The following is a 12,506-nucleotide window of genomic DNA, read 5'->3' as shown; positions in this document are numbered from 1 at the left end:
GTTAGCCTTCACTTAAGATATTAAATTCTAATTTAATTTAATATTTTTCTTTTCTTTTTTAGATTTGTTTTGTTTGTTATTTTTTTTTTGTGATATAACTTGTGATAATGCATGCTTTTTTCTGTTGTTTTGAATTTTCATGATAGCGCAAAGGACCCGATGTATTTCGTCAATTATTGTACGATATATTTGGTAGGTAAATAGCAATTAAGAAGGTTTTCTTTTCAGTCTAAAAAAAACCAGCTTCTCAATAAACTAAACTTCATTGATAGGGGATTAATAAAAGAATAAAAAAGAAAAAGTAATATATAGGTCAATGTGCTTGTTTTCGAGATATTAGCCATTGAAATTTTGATTTTCAATAGCTTTATCATTGATAAGTTGAAGTTCTCAAAAACTGTTAAAAGAAACACGGATTTTATAAGACTTTAACAGATGTGACTTATAATTATACATGTAAAACATTTATTATACGAAAAATTGGGGTCAATGGGCAAATTTTCTTAAGGCATTCAAATGGGAAATATTGCCCACAATGCATCATTGAAATGTCATTGATTACCAGATAGTATGAACAATTTTTTAATAAAATCTTCTGACATTTCCTAAAATTTCTGTCTATCAGGATTAGAAAGTCTGCGCAATGTTTGACTAGAGTCCCACATCTGTCAATACATATTTATGAATAAATATTTGGACATTGTAAGCTAAGTCGTTCACTTACTCGTAAAATAATGGTCAATCAATATGTTAAACAAGTACTCCTCTATTACATATAAGACATTATTTATTTTCTCTAGTTCTATTACACACTGGATTCATCTCTCTTCACTGACATAATGATTGGCAAATATCAATTCAAGGAAGTTTACAACATGTGATTTTATATTGTACTTAAAGAGTTCTTAAAATAAAAAATAAAAAAATCTTTAAAGACTTAAAATTTTATTTTATAGTTTACTTTAGAAGTCCTTAAAGTGTAGTTTAATTTCCACATAGTAAGATGCAATCATTTGTCTTTACTGAAGCTATTTGATTATAATTTCATATCATAAAAAATATTTCATTTTGTATAGTTTTAGTATTTTTTAAATATGTACTGCTCGTTTAATTTGTTAGCGTTTTATCTTTTTATAATGCATGCTTTTTCTCTGTTGTATTGATGGTAGAGTAAATACCTTGTGGTATTTCCTTTTGTAACCTTCCATTTGTGTATGATATAGTTCGTAAGTAAGAGCACATAACTCTTATGTAAGCAACAGTAGATAAGCGATTATCAAAGGTGAATAATTAATTAAGAAGATATAAATCAACGTAACAACAAGTCATACGCGTGTCCTGCTATGCATGTATTATCTTTCATGTGAATCCACAGTCCATGAAAATAAAGTGTCATAGTCAGGGATAGGGGAAAAAATGGCTGAACTAAAAATCAAATAACTATTCTTATGCATAAAGATCTTAGACTGCGAAACAAATGACGCTATTTTCTATTAATCGTTAGGTTTTTTTGGATGGGTCAAACCGAGACTTTAAATTTAATATTTGCTACGTCTTCGTAAATAACTTAGATAACATGTTTAACAACGGGGGTGTTAAGACAAACTACATTTTTCTTGAAAGAAACACTAGAAAAGAAATTGCCCACAATGTATCATTAAAATGTTCTTGATTACTAGTTAGTGTGAATCATTTTTAATAATTTCCTTTGACATTTTCTTAAGTTTCTGTCTACCAGGCTTAGAGATTTCTGCGCATGTTTAACCAGAGTCCCCCCTCTGTCTTCTCTAACATATGAATAAATATTTGGACTTTGTAAGTTATCTCGTTAACTTACTCGTAAAAGAATGGTCAATTAATATTTTAAACAAAAACGCCACTACTACAAATTATAAATTGTTAATTTTCTCAAGGTCTCTTTAACAATGGATGTCTCTTTATTCACTGACGTTAGGATGGGCAAAGATCAATTCAAGGAAGTTCATATCAAGTGATTTCTTAAAATTTCAAAATATGTTTTTCTTCGAAGACTTCGAATCTAATATTATCATTTACTTCGGAAGTCCTTAACAATCTATCATTGTCTAAGAAGTGATTAAAGGGTCATTTTAATTTCCACTTATAAAGATGCAATCATTATCTTCATTGAAGATACTTTATTATAATTTAATACAAGTAATAGCTTTTCGAAAAAGCTTGCCGTATTTTAGCTGATTATATTGAGATCATCGGTTTGTGAGTAGTTTATTTTTATTGGAATATTGCACTTCAAGCAATATGAAAACATAGCGCTTTTTTTCTACTAATTTGTCATATTTGTTGTATTATTGGTGGACCCGTGTTATAATGGAAGGAGACTTAATAAAATTGAGTTTGGAAATGGGGAATGAAATAATAATAAAATGTATTCTGTGTCTATAATCAACTTGATAAAAATAGCATATAACCTACACATACTTTTGAGGATTACTACTTGACAAAATGGACAACAACAGAAGGCAGTGGCGGATCCAGAGGGGGGCGTAAAGTGTGTACGCCCCATCCCCCCCCCCTTTTTGCTCGTTTTTTTTTAAATGATTAATCATACGCGACTATGTGAACTTTGCCATTTCCTGTGTACTCTATTATTTAATTTTTATCCGACAATTCTTTACTTATAGAGATATTTTTCACTGGAATTTACTGATTGTCAATGTCATGTGATTCGCTATGGTGGAGTTGACCAGTGCTTCGAAAAACGTCGCTCAGTCATTTTGAAATTCAAATTACAGTAACACATTGCTTAAGCTGAGGATTACAATCATGACACCTTCAAAGCGACATAGCATTGAGCAAGAACGTATTGACTTCTATTTCACTATTCCACCAAACAGGAAGTAATACTCTATAGACTATAACACTCTCATGAAAAAAGTTCCATGGCAATATTATTTACATGTACCTACGAAAACATGTTTAACCCCAAACGCCATTGTCATGATTGATATGGACTATATAAAATTGCTGTTTGGTGTGAACCAAGCTTTGCGTTGAAGACCAAACTACAACATTTAATAGTTTACTTTTATAAATTGTGACTTGGATAGACAGTTGTCTTTGGTACTTACATGTATATGAGATCCAGTAATATCTATCTACAAGATTGAGAACACATTTTTTTGTAATAAATTTAAAACATATTGAATTCTGTAATATCTGATAATATGTATCAGTTATTTGTGATTTTTCATTTCATGTGTCCTCTCTGGTCATGTCAGTATCAGCATGATCAGTTGATTGGTTGTGATAAGAAAAATGGGGCAGTTTGCAATTGTCATGTGCAGGTACACCACATGTGGATCTTCTTTCCCCTCTCATTTATAAAATTGTGCATGATATTTATCACAGAAACGCACCAGTATTTTGGTGAATGAAACACTTATCATATTAAATTAAAGTCAGAGGTGGAGTTAGAGGGTTTTTCAGGGGGCCTGGACCACCCCTTTTTTAGGAAAAATTTTGTTGTTTTTATAGGGAATCACTGAAGCATGACTGGAGTTGGCCCCTTCTTAGGCAGTCAGTGGGCTCCCGCTTATGAAAATTTCTGGATCCACCACTGAAAGTTTGAGTAAAGTTAGATCAGGATTAATGACAAATTATGTTGAAATTTGCACAGATAATGAATGAAAAATCTAGTAAATTAAAAAATAGGCACTATTATTAAAAGCTTTCCTTGCTTATTCACAAGGACATATCATATCCTCCATGCTATTCCGATCTGAGATTTTATTCATACATGTACATGTATACATTCAGTCTGGTGCTGTTCCAAGTAGTCTTCTTTTTTCTGTTTTTGAGAAGTATTTGTTTTACCTGTTCAGTCACTGTAAAGTGTTACAATTCATATTTAAACGCAACACATAAATAGTGACCAAAAAGGTATGGCTATCACATGAGAGAAGCTAGAAAAAAGTCAAATGTATACATTTTAAACATTTTTGTGGGACCATGAAAATGTGGTATATAGATAGATATGCATAGATAGACCATAGAACAAATAAGCAAATAAATTCAAAGGAGATGTACATGTAAGATGAATTTTGAAAAAAAACAGCCATGGCAAGGGGCCCCAAACTTGACAGCATTTGGTGTTGAACAGGTAAAATGTTTGCAGTGACAATAAATATAGCCTTTGTTTAGAGGTGACCCAGGTCGCCTTTCTCTAAATCAGCTATATTTAACATATTTCTGGGACGGGTTGAAAAATAAATGAAAATGACTTTAAAAAAAGCTAATAGAAATACACCAAATTTGGGAGACATCTATTTAAATGTTTGAAATAATAAGAAAGTTGACAAGAACTAAGCTTTTTCAGATAATATACAGTCTATTGCAGTCAGCCAATAATAGACGTTTTGCCTCCTGAAATGTTTGCTTATACACTGGGCTTTCCTATAATGATTTAAAATCAGTGTGATAGTTTTCATGAAGAACACTGAGCGTACAGGTATTATGACAAGATAAATGTTGTGTTACATGTACATGTATCTACCCAAATAAGTAAAATATAAAAAAATTTGACTTCTAAAACCAGTGATTGATCTCCTGATTTATATCTCATCACTCTATGCAGATGCTGTGTGAAAAAAAAATTGACTTACCAGTATGCTTCTATCCATTGAGTTGATTTATTATTAATTATTTTGCTTTGGAAACACCTTAAGCTTATTGCTACAATATGTATATGTCTGCCATTACAAACTGTACATGCATGTACATGTACATGTACATCGCATATATTCCATGTAACATTTTGATATTTTAATACAAAATATATGATGCCACAATGGAAAAGTAATTGTTGTATGACGCTAATGGTTAAAATGGGACAGATTCTCAGGTCAGCTGGGACAATAAGGGGGGGGGGGGGGCTGGGTGAAGGGGCGACTTCTCCAGTCATGCTTCAGTGATTTCCTACATAATCAACCAAATAGTTATGTTCATCACGAAAAAATATACTAAGTGTAAGACCTGATGATGTGAATAAATTGAAATCAGACATATCAAATGAAGTTTTCAGTGCTTTTGATATATCAATGGGCAATCTGATGAGTTAAGCCTTTTTTGACTGATTTTTATAGTTTGTTCTTGTGTTGTACTGTTATACATGTACATTTTTGTACATGTACCACTGTCCAAGGTTAGGGGGAGGATCGGAATACCGCTAACATGTTTTACCCCGCCAAATTATTTATGTATGTTTCTGTCCCAAGTCAGGAGCCTGTAATTCAGTGGTTGTCGTTTGTTTATGTGTTACATATTTGTTTTTCCTTCATTTTTGTATATAAATAAGGCCTTGGTTTTCTGGTTTGAATTGTTATACATGTCATATCAGGGCCTTTTATAGCTGTCTGTGTTGTATAGGCTTTGATCATTGTTGAAGGCTGTATGGTGACCTATAGTTGTTAATGTCTGTGTCATTTTGGTCTCTTGTAGACAGTTGTCTCATTGGCAATCATACCAGAGGGGGGATAGGACCTTTATCGGGACTCCGGGATTGGCTGTTTTTAAGCTCGGGATTTCGGGATTGACCCTTTCGGGATCCGGGAATTCTTTTTTTCGGATTTCGGGATGCCGGGATTTACTTTATTTAATTTCTGGACCTCGGGATTTAGTGTTTTTAAGCCCGGGATTTCGGGATCAGGATCCCTCCTATCCCCCCTCATACCACATCTTCTTTTTTATAATGACTGCTGATCACCACTGTGTCCATACTGGGACTATTATGGTCCAACAACCGGTGGCGGATCCAGAAATTTTCATAAGTGCAGGCCCACAAAATTTCACAGAAAAGGATGGCAAGCCCCCTGGCCCCCTTCTAAATCAGCCTCCTGACAACTCCAAAGAATAAATCATCATGTACGAGTACATCAAAGATCATCAAACTGTCTACCCCACATGCAAACATCTTTTTGGGAGTTCACTGTGTTGCAAGTTTTTTGGGTTCGAAGGATCGTATAAAATGATTGCCTTTGGGGTCATTGTCAAATATAGAGCTGTGCATTGTAAAAAGCTAAATTATATAATTTGCAACAGCTGACACTATAGTATCCTAGTATAGTGCACTGAAACCCTTGCCAATAACAATACCGTGATGCTTGGTGTAGGCTTCTTTGCACATAAGAAACCATATTGCTCACCTTGTAATTTTTGTATTCTTCTAATCAGTATCGTCGGGTTTGTTTATTTACACCAGAAATCAATGAAGCGATGTGCTGGAAACGAAATTACATCTTCGGTAAATTCCGTGATTTTAATATTTTTCTAATCAATATGTCCAAGCAATGAAAAATGAATGGTTATTATTTTTATAAATAGAGCATACGTTTTGAGTATTAACTATTTAAAATTTAAGCTTTATACGAAGAAATTTAACACAAAAGTATCTCAATCATTTAACCGTTTTAATACGCAGTTTAAAGTGTAAATTATACACATAACTGTTCTATTTTTAGAGAATAGCAATAACACATAAATGTACAGTTTCTTACCAAAATAGCAACATAATTTCAAGATTAAATCATCACATTGTCACCTGATTATATAAGCTGTACCAAATTGACAGTTTGTGGTGAGTTATCATCATATCTAATCACTATCAGCAAATGAACACTTTATCATAATATGTATCTATAACCTAGTATCATGATTTCAATCCGACCCCACTTACGGACGCGTTGAACATATAATGCACGCCACTCATTAATAGCCAATCAGACGTTAAAATGACCTTCATTTCCCCCATAATCATTCCGGAAACAGCCACGAAGCAGCCATTAGACAGTATTTATAACCAATGAAATAACAGAAATACCGTTAACAGATTTACCCGAACCTGACGTTTAGCCTCTGACTAATCAGACCGTATCACCATGGTGATACGGTAATCATGAAATAGTTCACTTTTTGTACAGTTTTATTCATTTAAAAATCTGTTTTGTTCGTTTAATTTGTTTGTAATATATCTTTTTATATTGCATGCGTTTTTCCTGTTGTATTGATTTTTGATGATAGAGTAAATGCCTTATGGTATATCTTGTTGTAACCATACATTTGTGTATGATTTAGTTTATAAATAAGAGTACATTACTCGTGATTTTTAATAGAATCTTCTGACTTCGAAATTCTGCGCAGGTTTTAACTAGAGTCCCCTTTGCCAATACTAATATATAAATAAATATTTGCACCTTTAAGTTATGTCGCTTACTTTTACGTAAAAGAATGGTCAATCAATGTGTTAAACAAGAACTCCCATAATACAAATTTAAAATTGTTGATTTTTTTTGTAAGAATTCAATATTCAGGTTGAAAAATTCAGGTTGAAAAATTTTCAATGCAAATAATGCTACAGATAAAAGAGAACACAACAAAATAGACAAAAATAATTCATCTTTCATTTTGTATTCGATTGTAAAACTGTTCCAAAATCAATCAAAGTCTTACTTTTGTACATGTATATGTTCATTCGATCGATTACTATTCAACGCAGCTCAAATCTTTTAATAATGCATGCTTTTTTCTGTTATATTGGTATTTTTAGATAATATTGTAAATGCTCCGTTGTGTTTTCGTTTGTCTACTTTAATTTACAAGAGTATCGTACTTTAGTACCTTGAATTACATCATGATCTTATAAGAGTATCGTACTTAAGTATCTTGACTTACATCTAGAAATTGACAATGAGGGTCGATTGAAAACAAAACTTTACAACAAAAGAGATGATTTCAGCTTTCCAATTGTGAACTTTTCATTTCTTATCAGCAACATTCCAGCAGCATCTGCATACGGTGCATTTATCTCCCAATTGATACGATATTCCCGTGCTTGCATTTCCTATCATGATAGAGGGTTGTTGCTCACAAAGAAGCTATTAAACCAAGAGTTCCAAATGGTGAAGTTGAAATCATCTCTTCGTAAACGGACGCCATTACGAATTGGTTGACCGTTATGGAATAACCGTTTTACAAATGATATCGAATATGTTCCTTACGTCGTAACTACAATCCCCTTCCCTTTCATAAATGTTACCGACCGAATTAGACTATTTACCGGATTTGTTATCTCATAAGCAACACGACTGGTGCTGCATGTGGAGCAAGTTCTGCTTACCCTTCCAGAGGCACCTGAGATCACTCCTATTTTTTTTGTTTTGTTTTGGGGTTGATTTTTTTTTTTGGGGGGGGGGGGGGGTCGTGTTGTTTATTCGTTAGTTTTCTATATTGTGTCATGTGTACTATTGTTTGTTGCAAGATGGTGGCCACAAAACCTATATACATGTAGTGACAATATCAGTTGTTCTTTCTCATAACTCTGTTGTAACAGGTTTTATGTAAGAAGAAATAACCACATGTTCGCCTACTACTAAAATTTGAAGTCACAAATTGAAAATTGAAATCATTACATTTGTCATAATTTGATAAATAACAGTTTTACTTTCATATCCAAACTTGTTGAGATTTCAACGTCGTATTTGTAAAATTTAACAGTTTTTATATTCATTCGTATAATTATGTCAGTGGTTGTTATTTATTCAAATTGTGGTCACCCTATTTAAAAGGATAACCAAAATCTTTTTTTTTCATAGCCCAAGTACAATGACGTAAGATGGATCTTACACTTGTTTCATTCACTCAACTTTTAAAAAAAATAATAACTTTATGACAATCATTATAACTTATTACTACTTGAAAAGATATTATGCACGTATGATAAAAACTGTGCTATTTTTTATCTATTAAAACGTATACTGTACATCAGTGACTCTGATATAAACAGAAGATATTGTATTATTGCCAATGAAACAACTCTCTACAAGTGATCAAATGACACAGAAATTAATAACTATAGGTCACCGTACAGCTTTCAACAATAAGGAAAGTCCGTAAAGCAAAGTCAACCTTAAAAAGTCCCGCCATGATAGTTGTGTTTATTTTTAAACCAATCCTAGATGCACCCTAACATTTCACAGAAGCTCAAAATGATTTTACCAACATAAAATGTATGCTTTCATAACATATTTTGATTTACACATCTTTTTATATCATATATTCCACCAAGTGGTATCAGTAACTTCCACACCTTATTAATTTCTAATGACTTATAAGTGGTGTTGATCTGTACATTTCCTCGTGTACTTGAGTAACTGATAATTGATTGCTTATACACTTAAACATAATATTTATTTTGGACTTATCTTTGTAAACACGTACTTGTTTGGGTGTATGCCCATAAGTAGCACACATTATTCACCATAGCTCTACTATTCAAGTGAATTATGGGTCATTTGAACCTTGAACATGCAATGGGGGGAAATATTTTACAGACTGTGTCTGTGTCTCAATCCTTTAAAATTCCTAACAAATATGATATTATTAATTTAAAATCAAGTTCATCTATACAATATGTGTATCTGTCCATTTGAAGTAAAATATCAGGAAACAAAATTCAAACTATCCGCCCATCAGCAAACCTCAGCTTATAGTATTGAGGCATTTTGGCAATCTATGGCAATGGGTGTCCGTGGTTGAACATGTATCAAATAAACTCTGTTCCATGCTTTCCAACCAACAACAAAAAAATCTTTCAAGCTGCGTGTAGAATATCTTCTTATGTCATGGATGTTAATGCATTATATATTGCTAACCACTAAACTCTACGTGAATTTCCCGTGGCAGTCAAATTGTTTACAACATCCATTCGATAATCATAATATAGAGTAACCGCAAAGACATAAGGTTAATAAAAATAACTAATAATCCGTCCTTTCAGTCGTGTTGTATATATATAGATAAACAGGTAAATTCGTTTGAAACGGCACGGATGCTTCTGCAGAAAAGTCCTAACCCCTAAACTCTCCATATATTTGTTATGTGACAATGATTATGCCTTGATGTTTTGTTTATTGTTTTTTTCCTCTATCTTGTTTATCTTATTATTTATAAGATCAATTCAATAATCATCCAATAGAGCTTCAAGTGAGGAAGTTAAAGAATATCGTAAGTTGGAATTTACCCGTCGGCAAATAAAAATGACTAATAATTTGTCCTTACAGACGAGTTGTATATATGAATGAACAGTAACTATGTTTACAACTTTGCCTTTTTGGTTTAAATAAAGGCAACAGTAGTATACCGCTGTTCAAAACTCGTAAATCTATGGACAAAAAACAAATTTGGGTAACAAACTAAAACTGAGGGAAACGCATTAAATATAAGAGGAGAACAACGACACAACATTAAAATGTAACATACACAGAAACGGACTACGCATTAGATGAGAATAACAAATATAACATCAAAACCAAATACATGAATTTGGGATAGAAAAGTACCTTGACACGTCTTATAGTAATGTGAATTCACACTCAAATAAAAGAGAAAACATATAGCATAAATCCTTTGCATCCTGCGGCCATAAATTTCTCAATATGGTAAATGCCTCAACCAAGTAATGTCAGGAATATGACATTTGTTTTTCACATGTATCGTTTATTGACAGTGTTTTATTTAATTAGTTTGAATAGGCTTTCTGGTTTAGAATTTTTCTTGGAACTTGTCATTTCTTTAAAAAAAAAATTTTTATACACTTGAACATTTGGTATTCAGACATATTTTTTGCCTTTTAGACTATATGAAAAAAGCAAAGATAGCTTTGTATTTTTAAGAAAATATTTTTTATTGGCAAGCACATCAATCTTTTTTATTTGTTTGCACAGTTTTGAGTTATCATTTAAACGCTGCTATTTTGAAATACGGTGCCTTGTGAATGGAGACGGTAAAGTTCAGGGCATGTTATATATTCCTTATAATATTTTATTACGGGATCCGATGGCAGGCAATATGGTAACATTATATCAGCAAATTATGTTCACCAATCAAGAAAATAAATTCAACAAATTGAGCAAACTTTGAAACGTTCTTTGTCACGTTCTTTATCACGTAGGGACGGCACTGCTATTTTTCGGTTTCTTGAAGTTAACGTCCGCGGCTCGAAGTTACTACTCATTCTTCCAATGTTTTTAAAGCAATAACATCAAAAAACTGAATGTCTTACAATTTCCTTTCCCTGTCAGGAATGTGGCAGTTGTTATATATTCGTTTGATGTGTTCGAGCTTATAATTTTGCCATTTTCTTAGAAACTTTCCGTTTAGAAATTTCCTTGAAGATTTGTTGCTATTTTACTTGTTATCACCACCTCCCTTTCCCTATATTTACGGTTACTTAGCAATCGACTTCTCATGTGAGGTAAATGTTTGTGGCGTTATGTTAAATTTATAGGAAATATTGATACTAATACACAGCAATGTACCATGCATCAATTACATTAGTTTATGCGAAGTTCAAAGTGAAATGTTCATTTAGCTTAAACCGGGTTAAATCGGCGATTTTCCACATTAAAAAGTGCCTTTACCAAGTAAAGAATATGAAGGATGCTTTCATTCGTATGATGTGTTTGAGATTTTGATTTTGCCATTTGGTAAGGGACTTTTCGTTTTAATTTTTCGACTGATTTCGGTATTTTTGTTATCTTACTTTTTTCAAGATACCTAATGTAGAGAAACTGAAGTTTCTGTTATATTCGTGGCCGCCTATTTGTTTTCCTAAAAAGCTGGTCGAAATGGCAAGTATGTGTTTTCTTAATCCGACTGTAGTGTGCCGTCCATCCTGTTGAACACCTTGTTCAATAATATAAACTGATACACGAATATCCATTACATTTTTAACATATAGAAATATAGCGATTACATTGAAAACTATCACTTAATTTACGAAAGAGATTTTCCCACCGTAAATTACAACACAAAACAGCACCTGTATATGAGAACATATAACTCGTGTGATATAGTATAGCAGGTTTTCCTGTCGTTATTTTCAGGATGAAAATCGTTTGAGCCCTCGAGTTCACTGCAGAGACGAGGTACTTGTTGCTAAATGTTCAGTTTTCTGGGTGGAGATGTAAGATCTGCTGTTTTTTTTTTATTTTATTTTTTTTATTTGTAAGATTGATGTTTCATACGATGTTCCAAACGTGAACGGCATATCCCTTCCGATGAATGAATTTAATAAAATCAATATCTAACTACTAATAAGACAAGAACAACATAACAATCTCAGTATTGTACAAGCAAATTTTAATAAGACTGGATATGTCATCTTCAGCTCTGCTTTATACTCTTTAAAAACCTAGAGAATTTAAAAACAAAAGCATATTTATGTTATCTTATAGGTATTTTGTACCTCTTTATAATAACATGCTTAAAAATATGACTCAATTGTATAAAAGTGATAAATTATGTATGCAATCAACTTTATCAAATAACATATTATTATAATTGACGCCATAATTCAAAAAAGGTCCTTAATTTCCCGTATGATCTTTCCATTTTAATGCATTAATATCACTGCAACACATCTGTGTGGACTGGGTATTACATTTTCAACTTTCCTTTTCAAACACAATAGGAGG

This window comes from Mytilus galloprovincialis, chromosome 12, assembly GCF_965363235.1.
Source record: "Mytilus galloprovincialis chromosome 12, xbMytGall1.hap1.1, whole genome shotgun sequence".
NCBI classification, from domain to species: domain Eukaryota; kingdom Metazoa; phylum Mollusca; class Bivalvia; order Mytilida; family Mytilidae; genus Mytilus; species Mytilus galloprovincialis.
The sequence above is the reverse complement of the archived record's forward strand: the minus strand, read 5'-3'. Positions refer to the sequence as shown.